Raw genomic sequence first — 17,859 nt, 5'->3', positions numbered from 1 at the left:
AGGTATACAGGGAAAAGGTAAGGCAAGGAAAGGAAAAGGAAAAAGGAAAGGCAAAAACTCAAAATGGAAAAAGGCAATGAAAGAACGGAAAAAGGCAAGGGAAAAAGGCAAAAACACAACCAAGGGAAGGCTAAAAGGGAAAAACGGAAGAAAAGGCAAGGCAAGGAAAAAGTCAAAAAGGCAAAGCAAGGCAATAGGCAAGGCAAGGCAATGCAAAAAGGGAAAGGCAAAAAGGCAAGGGAAGGCTAAGCAAAAAGGCAAGGTAAGGCAAGGAAAGGAAAGGTAAAAAGGCAAGGCAAGGCAAGGCAAAAAGGCAAAAAGGAAAGGGAAGTCAAAAAGGCAAGCAAGGAAAGGAAAAAAGGCAAGGCAAAAAGGCAGGCAAAAAGGCAAAAACGTAAGACAAAAAGAAAAAGGCAAAAAGGCAAGGCCAAAAAGTACAAAGGGAAGCCAAGGCAAAGCAAAAAACGAAAAAGGCAAGGGAAAAGGAAAAAAAGGCAAGGAAAAAAGGCAGGGCAAAGAGGCAAAAATGGAAGGACAAAAGGCAAGGCAAAAAGGCATAGAGGGAAAAGGTAAGGCAAGGAAAGGAAAAGCAAAAGGGGAAGGCAAAAAATCAAAATGGAAAAAGGCAACGCAAGAAGGGAAAAAGAAAGGGAAAAGGGCAAAAACACAAACAGGGAAAGGCAAGAAGTGAAAAACGCAAGACAAGGCAAGACAAGGAAAAAAGCAAAAAGGCAAAGCAAAGCAAAAGGCAAGACAAGGCAATGTAAAAAGGGAAAGGTAAAAAGGGAAAGGACAAAAGGCAAGGCAAGGAAAGGAAAAAGGCAAAAAGACAAGGCAAGGCAAAAAGGAAAGGGAAGTCAAAAAGGCAAGCAAGGAAAGACAAAAAGGCGGGCAAAAAAGCAAAAAGAAAGTCAAAAAGACAAAAACTAAGACAAAAAGAAAAAGGCAAAAAGGCAAGCAAAGGCCAGGCAAAACAGGAAAGAGTCAAAAAGACAAGGAAAAAGGGAAAAAGGCAAGGCAAAAAGGCAAAGCAAAAAGGAAAAAAACAAGGCAAGGCAAAAAGACTAAAAGGCAAGGCCAGGCAAAAAGGTAAGGCAAACTGGCAAAAAGGCAAAAAGGCAAGACATGAAGGCAAAAGGCAAGGCAAAAAGGCAAGAACAAAGTCAAAAAGACAAGGGAAAAAGGCAACGCAAAAAAGCAAAAAGGAAAAAAGGCAAGGGAAAAAGAAAAAAGGCAAAAAGGTAGGCAAAAAATAAAGGAAAGGAAAAAAGGAAAAAAGGCAAGGCAAATGGGCAAAAAGGCAAAAAGATAAGGCAAGAGGCAAAAAGGAAAAAAGGCAAAGAGGAAAAAAGTAAAAAAGACAAGGCAAAAAGCTAAAACGGAATGCAAAAAGGCAAGGCAAAAATTGAAAAAGGCAAGGCAAAAAGGAAAAAAACCCAAAAAGGCAAGGCAAAAGAAAAAAGGCAAAGAAGCAAAAACTCAAAAGGCAAGACAAAAAGGTAAAAAACAGGGGAAAAATGCAAAAAGGCAAGGCAATACAGTAAAAAGGCAAAAAGGCAAGTCATAAAGGCAAAGAGGCAGCAAAAAAGGAAGGTAAAAAGTGAAAAAGGCAAGACAAAAGGCAAAAATGAAAAAGACAGGGCAAAAAGCCAAAAAATCAAAAGGCAAGTCAAGGCAAAAACAGAAGGTAAGTCAAAAAGGGAAAAACGCAAAGCAAGGCAAGGAAAAAGGTAAAAAAGTAAAAAGGCAAAAAAGCAATGCAAGGAAAGGAATAAAGGCTAAAAGGCAAAGCAAAAAGGCAAAAAGGCAATGCAAAAATACAAAAAGAAAAAAAGATAAGGCAAAAGCAAAAATGGAAAAAAGGCAAGGAAAATAGGCAAAAATCCAAAAAGACAAGGGAAAAAGTCATGGCAAAAAGGCAAGGCAAGGTAAAAAGGCAAAAAAGCAAAAAGGCAAAAGGCAAGACAAAAAGAAAAAAGGCAAAAAGGCAAGGCAAAAGGGTAAAAGGCCATGAGATAAGGCAAAAGGAAAAAGGCAAAGAGACAAAAAGTCAAAAAGACAATTCCAAAAGTTAAAAAGCAAGGCAAACAGCTCAAAAGGGAAGGTAAAAAGGCAAAAATGCAAGGCAAGGTAAAAAAGGCAAAAAGGAAAAAGGCAAGGAAAAAACAGAAAATACAGAGAGAATAGTTGAAGATCTGTTGGCAGAAAACTTCCCTGACATCATGAAAGACAAAAGGATATCTATCCAAGATGCTCATCGAACCCCATTTAAGATTGATCCAAAAAGAAAAACACCAAGACATATTATCATCAAACTTGCCAAAACCAAAGATAAAGAGAAAATTTTAAAAGCAGCCAGGGATAAAAGAAAGGTCTCCTACAAAGGAGAATCAATAAGAATAAGTTCAGACTACTCAGCAGAAACTATGCAGTCAAGAAGGCAATGGGATGACGTATATAGAGCACTGAAGGAGAAAAACTGCCAGCCAAGGATCATTTATCCAGCAAAACTCTCTCTAAAATATGAAGGTGAAATTAAAACATTTACAGATAAACACAAGCTTACAGAAGTTGCAAAAACAAAACCAAAAAATAAAGGAAATTGGTCAGAAAATGAATAACATCAGATAACAACACAACACAAAGACTCAGAACAGAATATCCTGATATCAACTCAAATACGGAAATCACAAAAACAAATTAAGATTCATTTTAAAAAGAAAAAAATGCCCAAAACAGGGAATCATTGAAGTCATTATGTAAAAGATCACAATAATCAAAAAGAGGGACTAAATACAGGAGGCACAGAACTGCCATATGGAGAGGAAAACAAGGCGATGTAGGACGATACGAGTTAGGTTTTTACTTAGAAAAATAGGGGTAAATATTAAGGTAACCACAAAGAGGTCTAACAATTCCATAACTCAAAATAAAAACTAAGAAAAACATAACAACTCAGCTAACATAAATTCGACTACTATGAAAATGAGGAACACACAATTTACAAAGAAAAACCTCTCAACACATAAAAGTAAGTGGAAAAATGAAATTGTCAACAACACACAAAAAAAGTCATCAAATGACAGCACTAAACACATTCTTGTCTATAAATACACTGAATGTAAATGGACTAAATGCACCAATAAAGAGACAGAGAGTCTCACACTGGATAAAGAAACACGATCCGTCTATATGCTGCCTACAAGAGACACAACTTAGACTTAGAGACACACACAAACTAAAACTCAAAGGAAGGAAAAAATATATCAAGCAAACAACAATCAAAAAAGAAAAGTAGCAAAATTAATTTCTGACAAAATAGACTTCAAAGTTAAATCCACCACAAAGGATAAAAGAGGACACTACATAATGATTAAAGGGACAATTGACCAGGAAGATATAACCATATTAAATATTTATGCACCCAATGACAGGGCTGCAAGATACATAAAACAAACTTTAACAGGACTGAAAAGTGAGATAGACACCTCCACAATTATAGTTGGAGACTTCAACACACCACTTTCAGTGAAGGATAGGACATCCAGTAAGAAGCTCAACAGAGACACGGGAGACCTAATTGCTACAATCAACCAACTTGACCTCATAGACCTATACAGAACACTCCACCCAACAGCTGCAAAATATACTTTTTTTCCTAGTGCACATGGAACATTCTCTAGAATAGATCACATATTAGGTCATAAAACAAACCTTTGCAGAATCCAAAACATCAAAATATTACAAAGCATCTTCTCAGACCACAAAGCTATAAAAGTGGAAATCAATAACAGAAAAAATCAGGGAAAAGAAATCAAATACTTGGAAACTGAACAATACCCTGCTCAAAAAAGACTGGATTATAGAAGACATTAAGGAAGGAATAAAGAAATTCAAAGAATCCAATGAGAATGAAAACACTTCCTATTAGACCCTCTGGGACACAGCAAAAGCAGTGCTCAGAGGTCAATTTATATCGATAAATGCACACATACAAAAAGAAGAAAGAGCCAAAATCAGAGAACTGTCCCTACAACTTGAACAAATAGAAAGCGAGCAACAAAAGAATCCATCAGGCACCAGAAGAAAACACATAATAAAAATTAGAGCTGAACTAAATGAAATAGAGAACAGAAAAACAATTGAAAGAATTAACAATGTCAAAAGTTGGTTCTTTGAAAAAATTAACAAAATTGATAAACCATTGGCTAGACTGACTAAAGAAATACAGGAAAGGAAACAAATAACCCAAATAAGAGACGAGATGGGCCATATCACAACAGACCCAAGTGAAATTAAAAGAATCATATCAGATTATTATGAAAAATTGTACTCTAACAAATTTGCAAACCTAGAAGAAATGGATGAATTCCTAGAAAAACACTACCGACCTAAACTAACACAATCAGAAGTAGAACAACTAAATACCCATAACAAAAAAAGAGATTGATAAGGTAATCAAAAAACTCCCAATAAAAAAATCCCTAGCCCAGATGGCTTCACTGCAGAGTTCTACCAAACCTTCAGAGTTAACACCACTACTACTAAAGGTATTTCAAAGCATAGAAAATGATAGAATACCACCTAACTCATTCTATGAAGCCACCATATACCTGATACCAAAACCAGGTAAAGACACCACAAAAAAAGAAAATTACAAACCTATATCCCTCATGAACATACCTGCAAAAATTATCAACAACATTCTACCCAATAGAATTCAACAACATATCAAAAAAATAATTCACCACTACCAAGTGGGATTTATTATTTTTTTATGCAAGTTTGGTTTAATATTAGAAAAACCATTAATGTAATCCACCATATAAATAAAACAAAGGACAAAAACCGCATGATCTCATCAACTGATGCAGAAAAAGCATTTGACAAAGTCCAACACCCATTCATGATAAAAACTCTCAGCAAAATAGGAATGGAAGGAAAATTCCTCAACATAATAAAGGGCATCTATACAAAGCCAACAGCCAACATCATTCTAAATGGAGAGAGCCTGAAAGCATTTCCCTTGAGAACGGGAACTAGACAAGGATGCCCTTTATCACCGCTCTTATTCAACATTGTGCTAGAGGTCCTAGCCAGAGCAATTAGGCTAGACCAAGAAATAAAGGGCATCCGGATTGGCAAGGAAAAAGTAAAATTATATCTATTTGCAGATGACATGATCTTATACACAGAAAACCCTAAGGAATCCTCCAGAAAACTACTGAAACTAATAGAAGAGTTCGACAGAGTCTCAGGTTACAAGATAAACATACAAAAATCACTTGGATTCCTCTACATCAACAAAAAGAACATCGAAGAGGAAATCACCAAATCAATACCATTCACAGTAGCCCCCAAGAAGATAAAATACTTAGGAATAAATCTTACCAAAGATGTAAAAGACCTATACAAAGAAAACTACAAAGTACTAGTGCAAGAAACTAAAAGGGACCTACCTAAGTGGGAAAACATACCTTTCTCATGGATAGGAAGACTTAACATAGTAAAAATGTCTATTCTACCAAAAGCCATCTATACATACAATGCACTTCCAATCCAAATTCCAATGACATTTTTTAAAGTGATGGAGAAACAAATCACCAACTTCATATGGAAGGGAAAGAATTCCCGGATAAGTAAAGCATTACTGAAAAAGAAGAAAGTGGGAGGCCTCACTCTACCTGATTTTAGAACCTATTGTACAGCCACAGTAGTCAAAACAGCCTGGAATTAGTACAACAGGCACATAGACCAATGGAACAGAATTGAGAACCCAGATAGAAATCCATCCACATATGAGCAGCTGATATTTCACAAAGGCTCAGTGTCAGTAAATTGGGGAAAAGATAATCTTTTTAACAAATGGTGCTGCCATAACTGGGATATCCATTTGTAAAAAAATGAAACAGGACCCATACCTCACACCATGCACAGGAACTAACTACAAGTGGATCAAAGACCTAAACATAAAGACTAAAACGATAAAGGTCATGGAAGAAAAAATAGGGACAACGTTAGGAGCCCTAACGCAAGGAATAAACAGAATACAAAACATTACCAAAAATGACGAAGATAAACCATATAACTGGGAGCTCCTAAAAATCAAACACCTATGCTCATCTAAAGACTTCACCGAAAGAGGAAAACGACCACCTACAGATTGGGGAAGAATTTTCAGCTATGACATCTCTGATCAGCTCCTGATCTCTAAAATCTATATGATTCCGTTAAACCTCAACCACACAAGACAAACAACCCAATCAAAAAGTGGGCAAAGGATATGAACACGCACTTCACTAAAGAAGATATTCAGGCGGCTAACAGATACATGAGAAAATGCTCTCGATCATTAGCCATTAAAAAAAAATTAGAGAAATGCAAATTAAAACTTCGATGAGATTCCAGCTCACTCCAACAAGGCTGGCATTAATCCAAAAAACACAAAATAATAAATACGTTGGAGGGGCTGCGGAGAGATTGGAACACTTATACACTGCTGGTGGGAATGTAAAATGGTACAACCACTTTGGAAATCTATCTGGCGTTTTCTTAAAAAGTTAGAAATAGAACTACCATACAACCCAGAAATCCCACTCCTCGGAATATATCCTAGATTCTTTACAAGAACAGATATATGCGCACACATGTTTATTGCAGCACTGTTAGAATAGCAAAAACCTGGAAGCAACCAAGGTGTCCATCAACAGAAGAATGGTTAAATAAATTGTGGTGTATTCACACAATGGAATACTACGCATCGATAAAGAACAGTGACGAATTTATGAAACACTTCATAACATGGAGGAACCTGGAAGGCATTATGCTGAGTGAAAATAATCAGATGCCAAAGGACAAATATTGTATAAGACCAGTACTATAAGTTCTTGAGAAATAGTATAAACTGAGAACACATTCTTTTGTGGTTACAAGGGGGGAGGGAGGGAGGGTGGAAGACGGTTATTTACTGATTAGTTAGTAGATAAGAACTATATTAGGTGAAGGGAAGGACAATACTCAGTACAGGGAAGGCCAGCTCAATTGGCCAAAAGCAAAGAAGTTTCCAGGATAAACAGAATGCTTCAAAGGTCAGTGGAGCAAGGGCGGGGGTTTGGGGACTATGGCATAAGGGGACTTGTAAGTCAATTGGCATTTCTATTATGAAAACATTCTGCATCCCACTTTGAAGTGTGGCTTCTGGGGGCTGAAATGCTAACAAGCGGCCATCTAAGATGTATCAACTGGTGTCAACCCATCTGGATCAAAGGAGAATGAAGAACAACAAGGTCACACGGTAACTATGAACCCAAGAGACAGAAAGGGCCACATGAACTAGAGACTTACATCATCCTGAGCCCAGAACTAAATGGTGCCCGGCCACAACCGATGACTGCCCTGACAGGGAACACAAGAGAGAACTCCTGAGGGAGCAGCGGAACAGTGGGATGCAGACCCCAAATTCTCATAAAAAGACCAGACTTAATGGTCTGGCCAAGACTAGAAGAATCACGGCTGTCATGGTCCCCAAAACTTCTGTTGTCCCAGGACAGGAATCATTCCCGAAGACTACTCATGAGACGTGGAAGGGACTGGGCAATGGGCTGGAGAGAGATTCTGATGAACACTGAGATACTTGTATCAGGTGGACACGTGAGACTGTATTGGCATCTCCTTTCTGGAGGGGATATGGGAGGGTAGAGAGGGATAGAAACTGGCAAAACTGTCACAAAACGAGAGACTGGAAGAAGGGAGCAGGCTGACTCATTAAGGGGAGAGAAAATGGGAGTATGTAGTAAGGTGTATATAAGCTTATATGTGACAGAATGACTGGATTTGTAAACTTTCACTTAAAGCACAATAAAAATTATTAAAAAATAATAACTTAGGCAAAAAGACAGGACAAAAAGGAATACAGGCAAGGAAAAATGGCAAAAAGGGCAGGGAAAAGGATAAAAAGGCAAAAAGAGAAGGCAAAAGGAAAAAAGAAAAAAATGGAAAAAGTCAAGAAGACAAGGCAAAAAGCTAAAACGGAAGGGAAAAAGGGAAGGCAAACTGTGAAAAAGCAAGGCAAAAAGGCAAAAGCATGAAAAGGCAAAAGGAAAAGAGGCAAAAAGTCGAAAGGCAAGGCAAAAAGGGAAAAACACAAAAAGGCAAGGCAATATGGTAAAAAGCCAAAAAGGGAAGAAAAACTGATAAAAAGGTCATAAGGCAAGGAAAAAGGCAAGGCAAAAAGGGAAAAAGTCGCCTCAAAAAGGCAAGACAAAAGGCAAAAAGAAAAGGCAAAAACGGAAAAAGGCAAAATAACAAGGGAAAAAGGCAAAAAGACAAGGCAAAAAGACAAAAGGCAAGTCAAGGCAAAAACAGAAGGCAAGGCAAAGGGGCATAAAAGCAAACCAAGGCAAGGCAAGGAAAAAGGTAAAAAAGTCTATAGCAAAAAAGGCAATGCAAGGAAAGGAATAAAGGCTAAAAGGCAAAGCAAAAAGGCAAAAAGGCAATGCAAAGAGGAAAAAAGACAAGGCAAAAGTAAAAATGGAAAAAAGGCCAAAATCCAAAAAGACAAGGGAGAAAGGCAAGGCAAACAGGCAAGGCAAGGCAAGGTAAAAATAAAAAAAAGTAAAAGGGAAAAAGGCAAGGCAAAACGAAAAAGGCAAGAAGGCAAGGAAAAAACGAAAAAAGGCAAAAAGGCAAGGCAAAATGGTAAAAGGCTATAAGATAAGGCAAAAGGGAAAAAGGCAAAGAGGCCAAAAGTCAAAAAAGACAATGCAAAAAGCTAAAAAGCCAGGGAAATGGGAAGGCAAAAAGGCAAAAATGCAAGGCAAAGCAAGGCAAAAAGGCAAAAAAGCCAAAAAGGCAAGATGAAAAGGCAAGGCCATAAGGTAAAAAGGCAAAAGGGCAAGCTATAAGGTAAAAACGCCAAAAGGCAAGGCATGAAGGCAAAAAGACAAGTCAAGGAAAAGCAAAAGGGCGAGGCAAAAAGGCAAAATGCAAAAAGGCAAGGAGAAAAGGGAAAAAGGCAAGGCAAAAAGCAAAGCAAGAAAAAGAGGCAAAAAGGCCAGGGAAAAACGTATGGCAAGGCAAGGAAAAAGACAAAAATGGAAGGCAAGGAAAGGCAAGGAAAAAGGCAAATCAGCAAAGCAAGGCAAAAAGGCAAGGCAAATAGGCAAAAAGCCTAGCCAAGAGAAGACAAAAAGGTAAAGGCAGGAAAAGGCTGGGAAAAAGGCAAGGAAAGGAAAGGAAAAAAGGGAAATAGGCAAGGGTAGCCAAGGCAAAAAGACTAAAGGGCAAAAAGGTAAGGCAAGGCAAGGCAAGGCACAAATGCAAAAATGCAAGGCATAAAGACCTAAAGGCAAAAAGTCAATGCAAAACGTGAATAAAGCAAAAAGAGAAGTCAAAAGGTTAAAAGGAAAGACAAGGCAAAAATGCAAGGCAAGGTAAAAAGGAAAAAACGCAAGGCATGGCAAGGAAAAAGGCAGAAAGGCAAAAAGGCAATAAAAGGAATGGCAAAAAGGCAACAAAAGGAATGGCAAAAAGGCTAAAAGGCAAAGCAAAACGTAACAAAGCAATGCAAAACGGCAAAAAGGAAAAGAGATACGGTAAAAGTAGAAATGGAAAAAACCAAGGAAAAAAGGCAAAACACCAAAAGACAACTGAAAAAGGCAAAAAGGGGAAAAGGCAAGGCAAAAAGACAATGCAAAACATAAAAAAGGCAAAATGTCAAAGGCAAGTCAAGGCAAAAAGGCAAAAATACAAGCCAAGGCAAAAACTCAAAAGGCAAGGCAAGGCAAAAATTAAAGGCAAGGCAAGGAAAAAGGCAGAAAGTTAAAAAGGTCAAGTCAAAAAGGCAATGCAAGGAAAGGAATAAAGGGTAAAAGGGAAAGCAAAAAGGCAATGCAAAAATGCAAAAAGGAAAAGAGATAAGGCAAAGTCAAGATGGAAAAGACGTAAAAAGCCAAAAACAGAACAGAAAAAATCAAGGCAAAAAGGTAACATAAAAGGGCAAAAAAAAAAAAGGAGAAGCGTAAGGCAAAAAGGAAAAAAAGGCAGGGCGAAAAGAAAAAAGGCAAAAAGGAATAAAGACAAGGCAAAAAGGCAAGGCAAAAGGACAAAAAGGCAAAAACGAGGCAAAAGACAAAGAGACAGAAAGTCAAGGCAAAAAGGTAAAATGGAAGCAAAAAAGGCAAAAAGGCAAGAAAAAAGGAAAAAGGGAAGGCAAACCGGTAAAAAGGCAAAAAGGCAAGTCATAAAGGCAACGAAAAAGGCAAGGCAAGAAGGCAAAAAGTCAAGGCAAAACGGCAAGACAAAAGGAAAAAAGAAAAGGGAAAAAGGCAAAAAGACAAGGTAAAAGGCAAAAGTGAAAAAGCAGGTCAAGGCAAAAAGGCAAAAATGCAAAGCAAGGCAAGGCAAGGAAAAAAGCAAGAAGGTAAAAAAGATCAAAAGGGAAAAAGACAAAGAAAAAAGGCAAAAAGCCAAAAGACAAGGGAAAAGGCAAGGTAAAAAGACAAAAAAGCCAAAAGAAAAAAGGGAAGGAAGGAAAAAAGACAAAGAGGCAAAAAGTCAAAAGCCAAGGCAAAAAGGTAAAATGCAAGGCATAAAGGGAAAAAGGCAAAAAGGCAAGGTAATACAGTAAAAAGACAAAAAAGGAAGGCAAACTGGTAAAAAGGCAAATCCTAAAGGCAAAAAGCAATGAAAAAAGGCAAGGTAAGAAGAGAAAAATTCAAGGCAATAAGGCAAGAAAAAAGGCAAAAAGGAAAGGAAAAAAGGCAAAAATCTAAAAAGATCAGTATAAAAGGCAAAGAAAAAAGATAAAATGTCAACGCAAGGTAAAAAGGCAAAAAAGGAAGAAGAGAAGGAAAAAAGAAAAAAGGCAAGGCAAAGGGACAGAAAGGAAAAAAGGCAAAGAGACAAAAAGTTGAAAGGCAAGGCAAAAAGGGAAAATGCAACGCAAAAAGGGATAAAGCAAAAAGGGAAAACGAAAAGGCAAAAAGTGAAGACAATACGGTAAAAGGCAAAAAGGCAAATCATAATGGCAAAAAAGCAATCAAAAAGGCAAGGGAAAAAGGCAAGACAAAAGGCAAAAAGGAAAGGGAAAAAGGCAAAAAGACAAGAAAAAAGGAAAAAAGTCAGAAGGCAAGTCAAGACAAAAAGGCAAAAACAAAAGGCAAGACAAAAAGGTAAAAATGCAAGGCAAGGAGAGGAAAAAGATGAAAAACTAAAATGCAAAAAGGCAATGCAAGGAAAGGAATAAAGTCTAAAAGGCAGAACAAAAAGGTAAAAAGGCAATGCAAAAATGCAAAAGGAAAAGAGATAAGGCAAAAGTTAAAATGGAAAAAAGGCAAGGAAAAAAACAAAAAGACAAGGGAAAAAGAAAAAAAGGCAAAAAGGCAAGGCAAAAAGGCAATACAAGGCAGGTAAAAAGGGAAAAAAGCAAAAAGAAATAAAGGCAAGGAAGAAGGAAAGGCAAAAAAGGAAAAAATGCAAGGCAAAAAGGCAAGGAAAAAGGACAAAAAGGAAAAAAGATAACACAAAAAGGAAAAAAGACAAATGGGGAAAAAGTCAAAAACACAAGCAAAAAGCTAAAACGGGCAGCAAAAAAGGGAATAAACTGAGGCAAAAAGGCAAGACAAAAAGGGAAAAAAACAAGGCAAAGAGGTAAAGCCAAAAAGGCAAGGCAAAAGGACAAAAAGACAAAAAGATAATGCAAACAGAAAAAAGGCAGAGGAAAAAAGTCAAAAGACAACGCAAAAAGGTTAAATGCAAGGCAAAAACAGAGAAGGAAAAAGGCGAGACAAAAATGCAAAATGGCTAGGTGATACAGTAAAAACGAAAAAGGGAAGGCAAACTGGTAAAAAGGCAAAAAGGCAAGTCATAAAGGCAAAAAGGCAATGAAAAAGTCAAGCTTAAAAGGGAAAAAGTCAAGGCAAAAAGGAAAGGCAAAAAAGGAAAAAGGCCAAAAGACAAGGGAAAAAGGCAAAAACAAGGCAAAAAGTCAAGAAGTCAAAAGAGAAGTCAAGGCAAAAAGGCAAAAACACAATGCAAGACAAAAAGAGAAACACAAAGCAAAGCAAGGCAAGGGAAGGAAAAAGGCAAAAAGGTAAAAAAGTAAAAGGGCAAAAGCAATAAAAAGAAGGAATAAAGGCTAAAGGCAAACGAAAAATGCAAAAGGCAATGCAAAAAGGAAGAGATAAGTCAAATTTAAAATGGAAAAAAGGGAAGGAAAAAAGGCAAAAATCTCCAAAAACACAAGGGAATAAGTCAACAAAAAGGCAAAAACAGAAGGGAAACAAAGGTAAAAAGGCAAAAAAGTAAAAATGAAAAAGGGAAGGCAAAAAGGAAGGCAAAAGGACAAAAGACAAGATAAGGCAGAAGGAAAAAAAGAAAAGAGCAAAAAAGTCAAAAGGCAAGACAAAACGGCAAAAAGGCAATGAAAAAGGGAGGGAAAAAGGAAAAACAAACCTAACCCCCTAACAAACAACCCTAACCCCCAACAACAAACAACCCTAACACCCTAACAAACAACTCTAACCCCATAACAACAAACAAACCTAACCCCCTAACAACAACCAACCCGAAACCCCTAACAAACAACCCTAAAACCCTAACAAGAAACCGTAACCCTCTAACAAACAACCCTAATCCCTTAACAAAAACAACCTTAACCCCCTAAAAAATACACTAACCCCCTAAAAAAGCAACCCTAACCACCTAACAAACAACCCTAACCCCCTAATAACAAAAAACCCTAACCCCCAACAAGAAACAAAACTAACCACTAACAACAAACAACCCCAAACCCCTAACAACAAACAACCCGAACCCCCTAACAACAAACAACCCTAACCCCCAAACAAAAACGACACTAACCCCTTAGAAACACAACCAGAACATACTAACAAAAAACACTAACCCCCTAACAAACACAAACCTAACCCCCTAAAATCAATCAACCCTATCCCCCTAAAAACAAACAACGATAACCCCCTAACAAACAACTCTAACCCCCTAAAAACAAACAACCCTAACCCCTAAAAACAAACAACTCTAAAGCCCTAAGAAGAAACAACCCTAACCCCCTAACAACAAACAACCCGAAACCCCTAACAAACAACCCTAACCCCCTAACAAGAAACCCTAAATCTCTAACAAACAACACTAACCCCCTAACAAAAACAACCTAACCCCCTAAAAAAATACCCTAACCCCCTAACAAAAACAACCCTAACCACGTAAAAACACCCCTAACCCCCTAACAACAAACAACACTAACCCCCTAACAACAAAAAGCCCTAACCCACTAACAACAAACAACACTAACCCCTAACAAAAAACAACCCTAACCCCCTAACAACAAACAACACTAACCCCCAACAAAACAACCATAAACCCGTAACAAACAACGCAAACCCCTAACAAAAAAACCCAAACCCCTAACAACCCTAACACCCTAACAACAAACAACCCTAACCCCTAACAACAAAAAACCAAACCCCCTAACAACAAACAACACAAACCCCCTAACAACAAACAACCGTAACCCCCTAACAACAAACAATCCTAAACCCCTAACAACAAACAACACTAAACCCCTAACAATAAACAACACTAACAAGAAACAAAACGAACCCCTAACAAGAAACAACCCTAACACCCTAACAACAAACAACACTAAGCCCCTAACAAGAAACAACCCTAACCCACTAACAACAAACAAGCCTAACCCCGTAACAACAAACAACCCTAACCCCCTAACAACAAACAACCCTAACCCCCTAACAGTAACAACCGTAACCCCCTCACAAACAAGCATAACCCCCTAACAAACAACCCTAACCCCCTGACAAAAAACAACCCTAACCCCCTAACAACAAACAACACTAACCCCTTAACAACAAACAACACGAACCCCCTAAAAACAAACAACCCTAACTCCGTAACAACAAACAACCCGAACTCCCTAACAACAAACAATCCTAACCCACTAACAACAAAAAACACTAACCCCCTAACAACAAACACCACTAACCCCCTAAGAACAAACAACAGTAACCACCTAACAACAAACAAACCTAAACACCTAAAAACAAAAAATCCTAACCCCCTAACAACAAACAACCCTAAACCCCTAACAACAAACAACACTAACCCCGAAAAACAAACAACACTCACCCCCTAACAAGAAACAACACTAACCCCCTAACAACAAAAAACCCTAACCCACTAACACCAAACAACACAAACCCCCTAACAGCAAACAACATTAACCCCCAACAACAAACACTAACACCCTAACAACAAACAACACTAACCCCCTAACAACAAACAAACCTACCCACTAACAACAAACAACACTAACCCGGTAACAACAAACAACCCAAACCCCCAAACAACAAACAACTCTAAACCCCTAACAAAAAACAACACTAACCCTCTAACAACAAACAACACTAACCCCCTAACAACAAACAACACTGACCCCCTAACAAGAAACAACCCTAACCCCCTAACAACAAACAACCCTATCCCCCTAATATAAAACAACACCAACCCCCTAACAACAAAGAACACTAACCCACTAAAAACAAAGAACCCTAACCCACTAACAACAAACAACCCTAACCCCGTAACAACAAACAACACTAACACCCTCACAAGAAACAACACTAACCCCCTAACAACAAACAACACTAACCTCCTAACAAAAAACAACACTAACACACTAACAACAAACAACCCTATCCCCCTAACTACAAACAACACTAACTCCCTAACAAGAAACAACACTAACCCCGTAACAACAAACAACCCTAACCCCCTATCAATAAACAACACTAACCCCCTAACAACAACCAACACTAACCCACTAACAACAAACAACACTAAGTCCCAACAACAAACAACACTAACCCCGTAACAACAAACAAAACCCACCCCCTAACAGAAACAACCCTAACACCCTAACAGCAAACAACACTAACCCCCCAGCAAGAAACAACCCTAAACCCCTAAAAACAAAAAAGACTAACCCCCTAACAACAAACAACAATAACTCCCAACAACAAACAACCCTAACCCCCAACAACAAACAACACTAATCCCCCTAAAACAAACAACCCTAACCCCCAAACAAAAAACAACATGAACACCCAAACAAGAAACAACCCGAACCCCCTAAAAACAAACAACACTAACGCCCTAAGACGAAACAACACTAACCCGCTAACAACAAACAACCCTAACCCCCTAACAACAAACAACCCTAACCCACCAACAAGAAACAACCCTAACCTCCTAACAACAAAAAACCCTAAACCCCCAACAACAAACAACACAAACCACCTAAAGAGAAACCACACTCACCCCCTAACAAGAAACAACACTAACCCCCTAACAACGAACAACCCTAATCCCCTAACATCAAACAACAGTAACCCCCTAAGAACAAACAACACCCACCCCCTAACAACAAACAACCCTAACCCCCTATCAACAAACAAAACTAACCCCCTAACAACAAACAACCCTAAGACCATAAAAACAAACAACAGTAAACCCCTAACAACAAACAACACTAACCCCTTAACAACAAACAACACTAACCCCCTAACAAGAAACAACCCTAACCCCCTAACAACAAAAAACCCTAACCCCCTAAGAACAAACAACACTAACCCCCTGACAACTAACAATACAAACCCCCAAGAACAAACAACACTAACCCCCTAGCAACAAACAACACTAATCCCCTAACAACAACCCTAACCCCCTAACAACAAACAACACGAACCCCCAAACAAAAAACAACCCTAAACCCCTAAAAACAAAAACACTAACCCCAACAACAAACAACACTAACCCTCTAAGAACAAACAACACTAACCCCCTAACAACAAACAACACTCACCCCTTAACAAGAAACAATCCTAACTCCCTAAAAACAAACAACACAAACCCCCTAACAACAAACAACCCTAACGTCTAACAACAAACAACACTAATCCATAAAAAAAAACAACCCTATCCCCCTAACAACAAACAACCCTAACCACCTAACAACAAACAAGGCTAACTGCCCAACAACAATCAACTCTAACCCTCTAACAACAAACAACCCTAACCCCCTAACAAAAAACAACACTAACCCCTTAACAGCAAACAACACTAACCCCCTAACAAGAAACTACCCTAACCCCGTAACAACAAACAACCCTAACCCTTAACAGCAAAGAACCCTAACCCCCTAACAACAAACAACCCTAACACCCCAACAACCAACAACCGTAAACCCCTAACAACAAGCAACACTAACCCCCTAACAACAAACAACCCTAATGCCCTAAACAACGAACAACACTAACCCCCTAACCACCAACAGCACTAACCCAGTAAAAACAAAAAAAACTAACCACCTAACAACAACCAACATTTATCCCCTAAAAACGAACAACACTAACCCGCAACAAGAAAGAACCCAAATTCTCTAACAACAAACAACTCTAACCCCCTAACAACAAAAAACTCTGAACCCCTAACAACAAACACCACTAACCCACTAACAACAAACAACCCTAAACCCCTAACAACAAACAACCCTTACCCCCTAACAACCAAGAGCACTAACCCCCTAACCACAAACACTAAAACCCTAACAACAAAACCCACTACACTCCAACAAGAAACAACCCTAAACACCTAACAACAAACAACACTAACCCCCTAACAACAAACAACACTAACACCCTAACAACAACCATCCCTAATCCCCTAACAACAAATAACACTAAGCCCCAACAACAAACAACACTAACCCTCTAACAACAACCCTAATCCCCTAACTACAAACAACACTAACCCACTAACAAAAAACAAAACTAACCCCCTAAAAAACAACACAAACCCCAAACAACAAACAACTCTCACACCCTAACAACAAACAACACTAACCCCCTAACAACAACAACACTAACCCCCAAAAACGGACAACACTAACACCCTAACAACAAACAGTACTAAACCCCAACTAGAAACAACCCTAACCCCCTAACAACAAACAACACTAACCCCCTAACAACAAACAACCCTAATCCCCTAACATCAAAGAACACTAACACCCTAACAACAAACAAGCCTAACCCCCTAACAGCAAACAACACTAACCCCCTAACCACGAACAACACTAACACCCTAACAACAAAAACCACTAAACCCCAACAAGAAAAAACCCTAAAGCCCTAACAACAAACAACACTAACCCCCTAAGAACACACAACCCTAACCAAACAACAAACAACCCTAACCCACTAACAACAAACAACACTAACCCCTTAACGAGAAACTACCCTAACCCCGAAACAACAAACAACCCTAACCCCCTAACAACAAACAACCCTAACCAAACAAACAACCCTAACCGACTAACAACAAACAACACTAAACCCCTAACAAGAAACAACCTTAAATCCGAAACAACAAACAACCCTAATGCCCTAACAACCAACAACCGTAAACACCTAACAACAAACAACACTAACCCCCTAACAAGAAACAACCCTAACCCGCTAACAACAAACAACCCTAACCCCCTAAACAACCAACAACACTAAACCCCTAACCACCAACAGCACTAACCCAGTAAAAACAAAAAAAACTAACCCCCTAACAACAACCAACACTTATCCCCTAAAAACAAACAACACTAAACCCCAACAGGAAAGAACCCAAATCCTCTAAGAACAAACAACTCTAACCCCCTAACAACAAAAAACTCTGAACACCTAACAACAAGCAACACTAACCCACTAACAACAAACAACCCTAAACCCCTAACAACAAACAACCCTTACCCCCTAACAACCAACAGCACTA

The sequence above is a fragment of the Loxodonta africana genome, chromosome 7 (assembly GCF_030014295.1).
Source record: "Loxodonta africana isolate mLoxAfr1 chromosome 7, mLoxAfr1.hap2, whole genome shotgun sequence".
Classification (NCBI taxonomy): domain Eukaryota; kingdom Metazoa; phylum Chordata; class Mammalia; order Proboscidea; family Elephantidae; genus Loxodonta; species Loxodonta africana.
Note: the sequence above shows the minus strand (reverse complement) of the source record.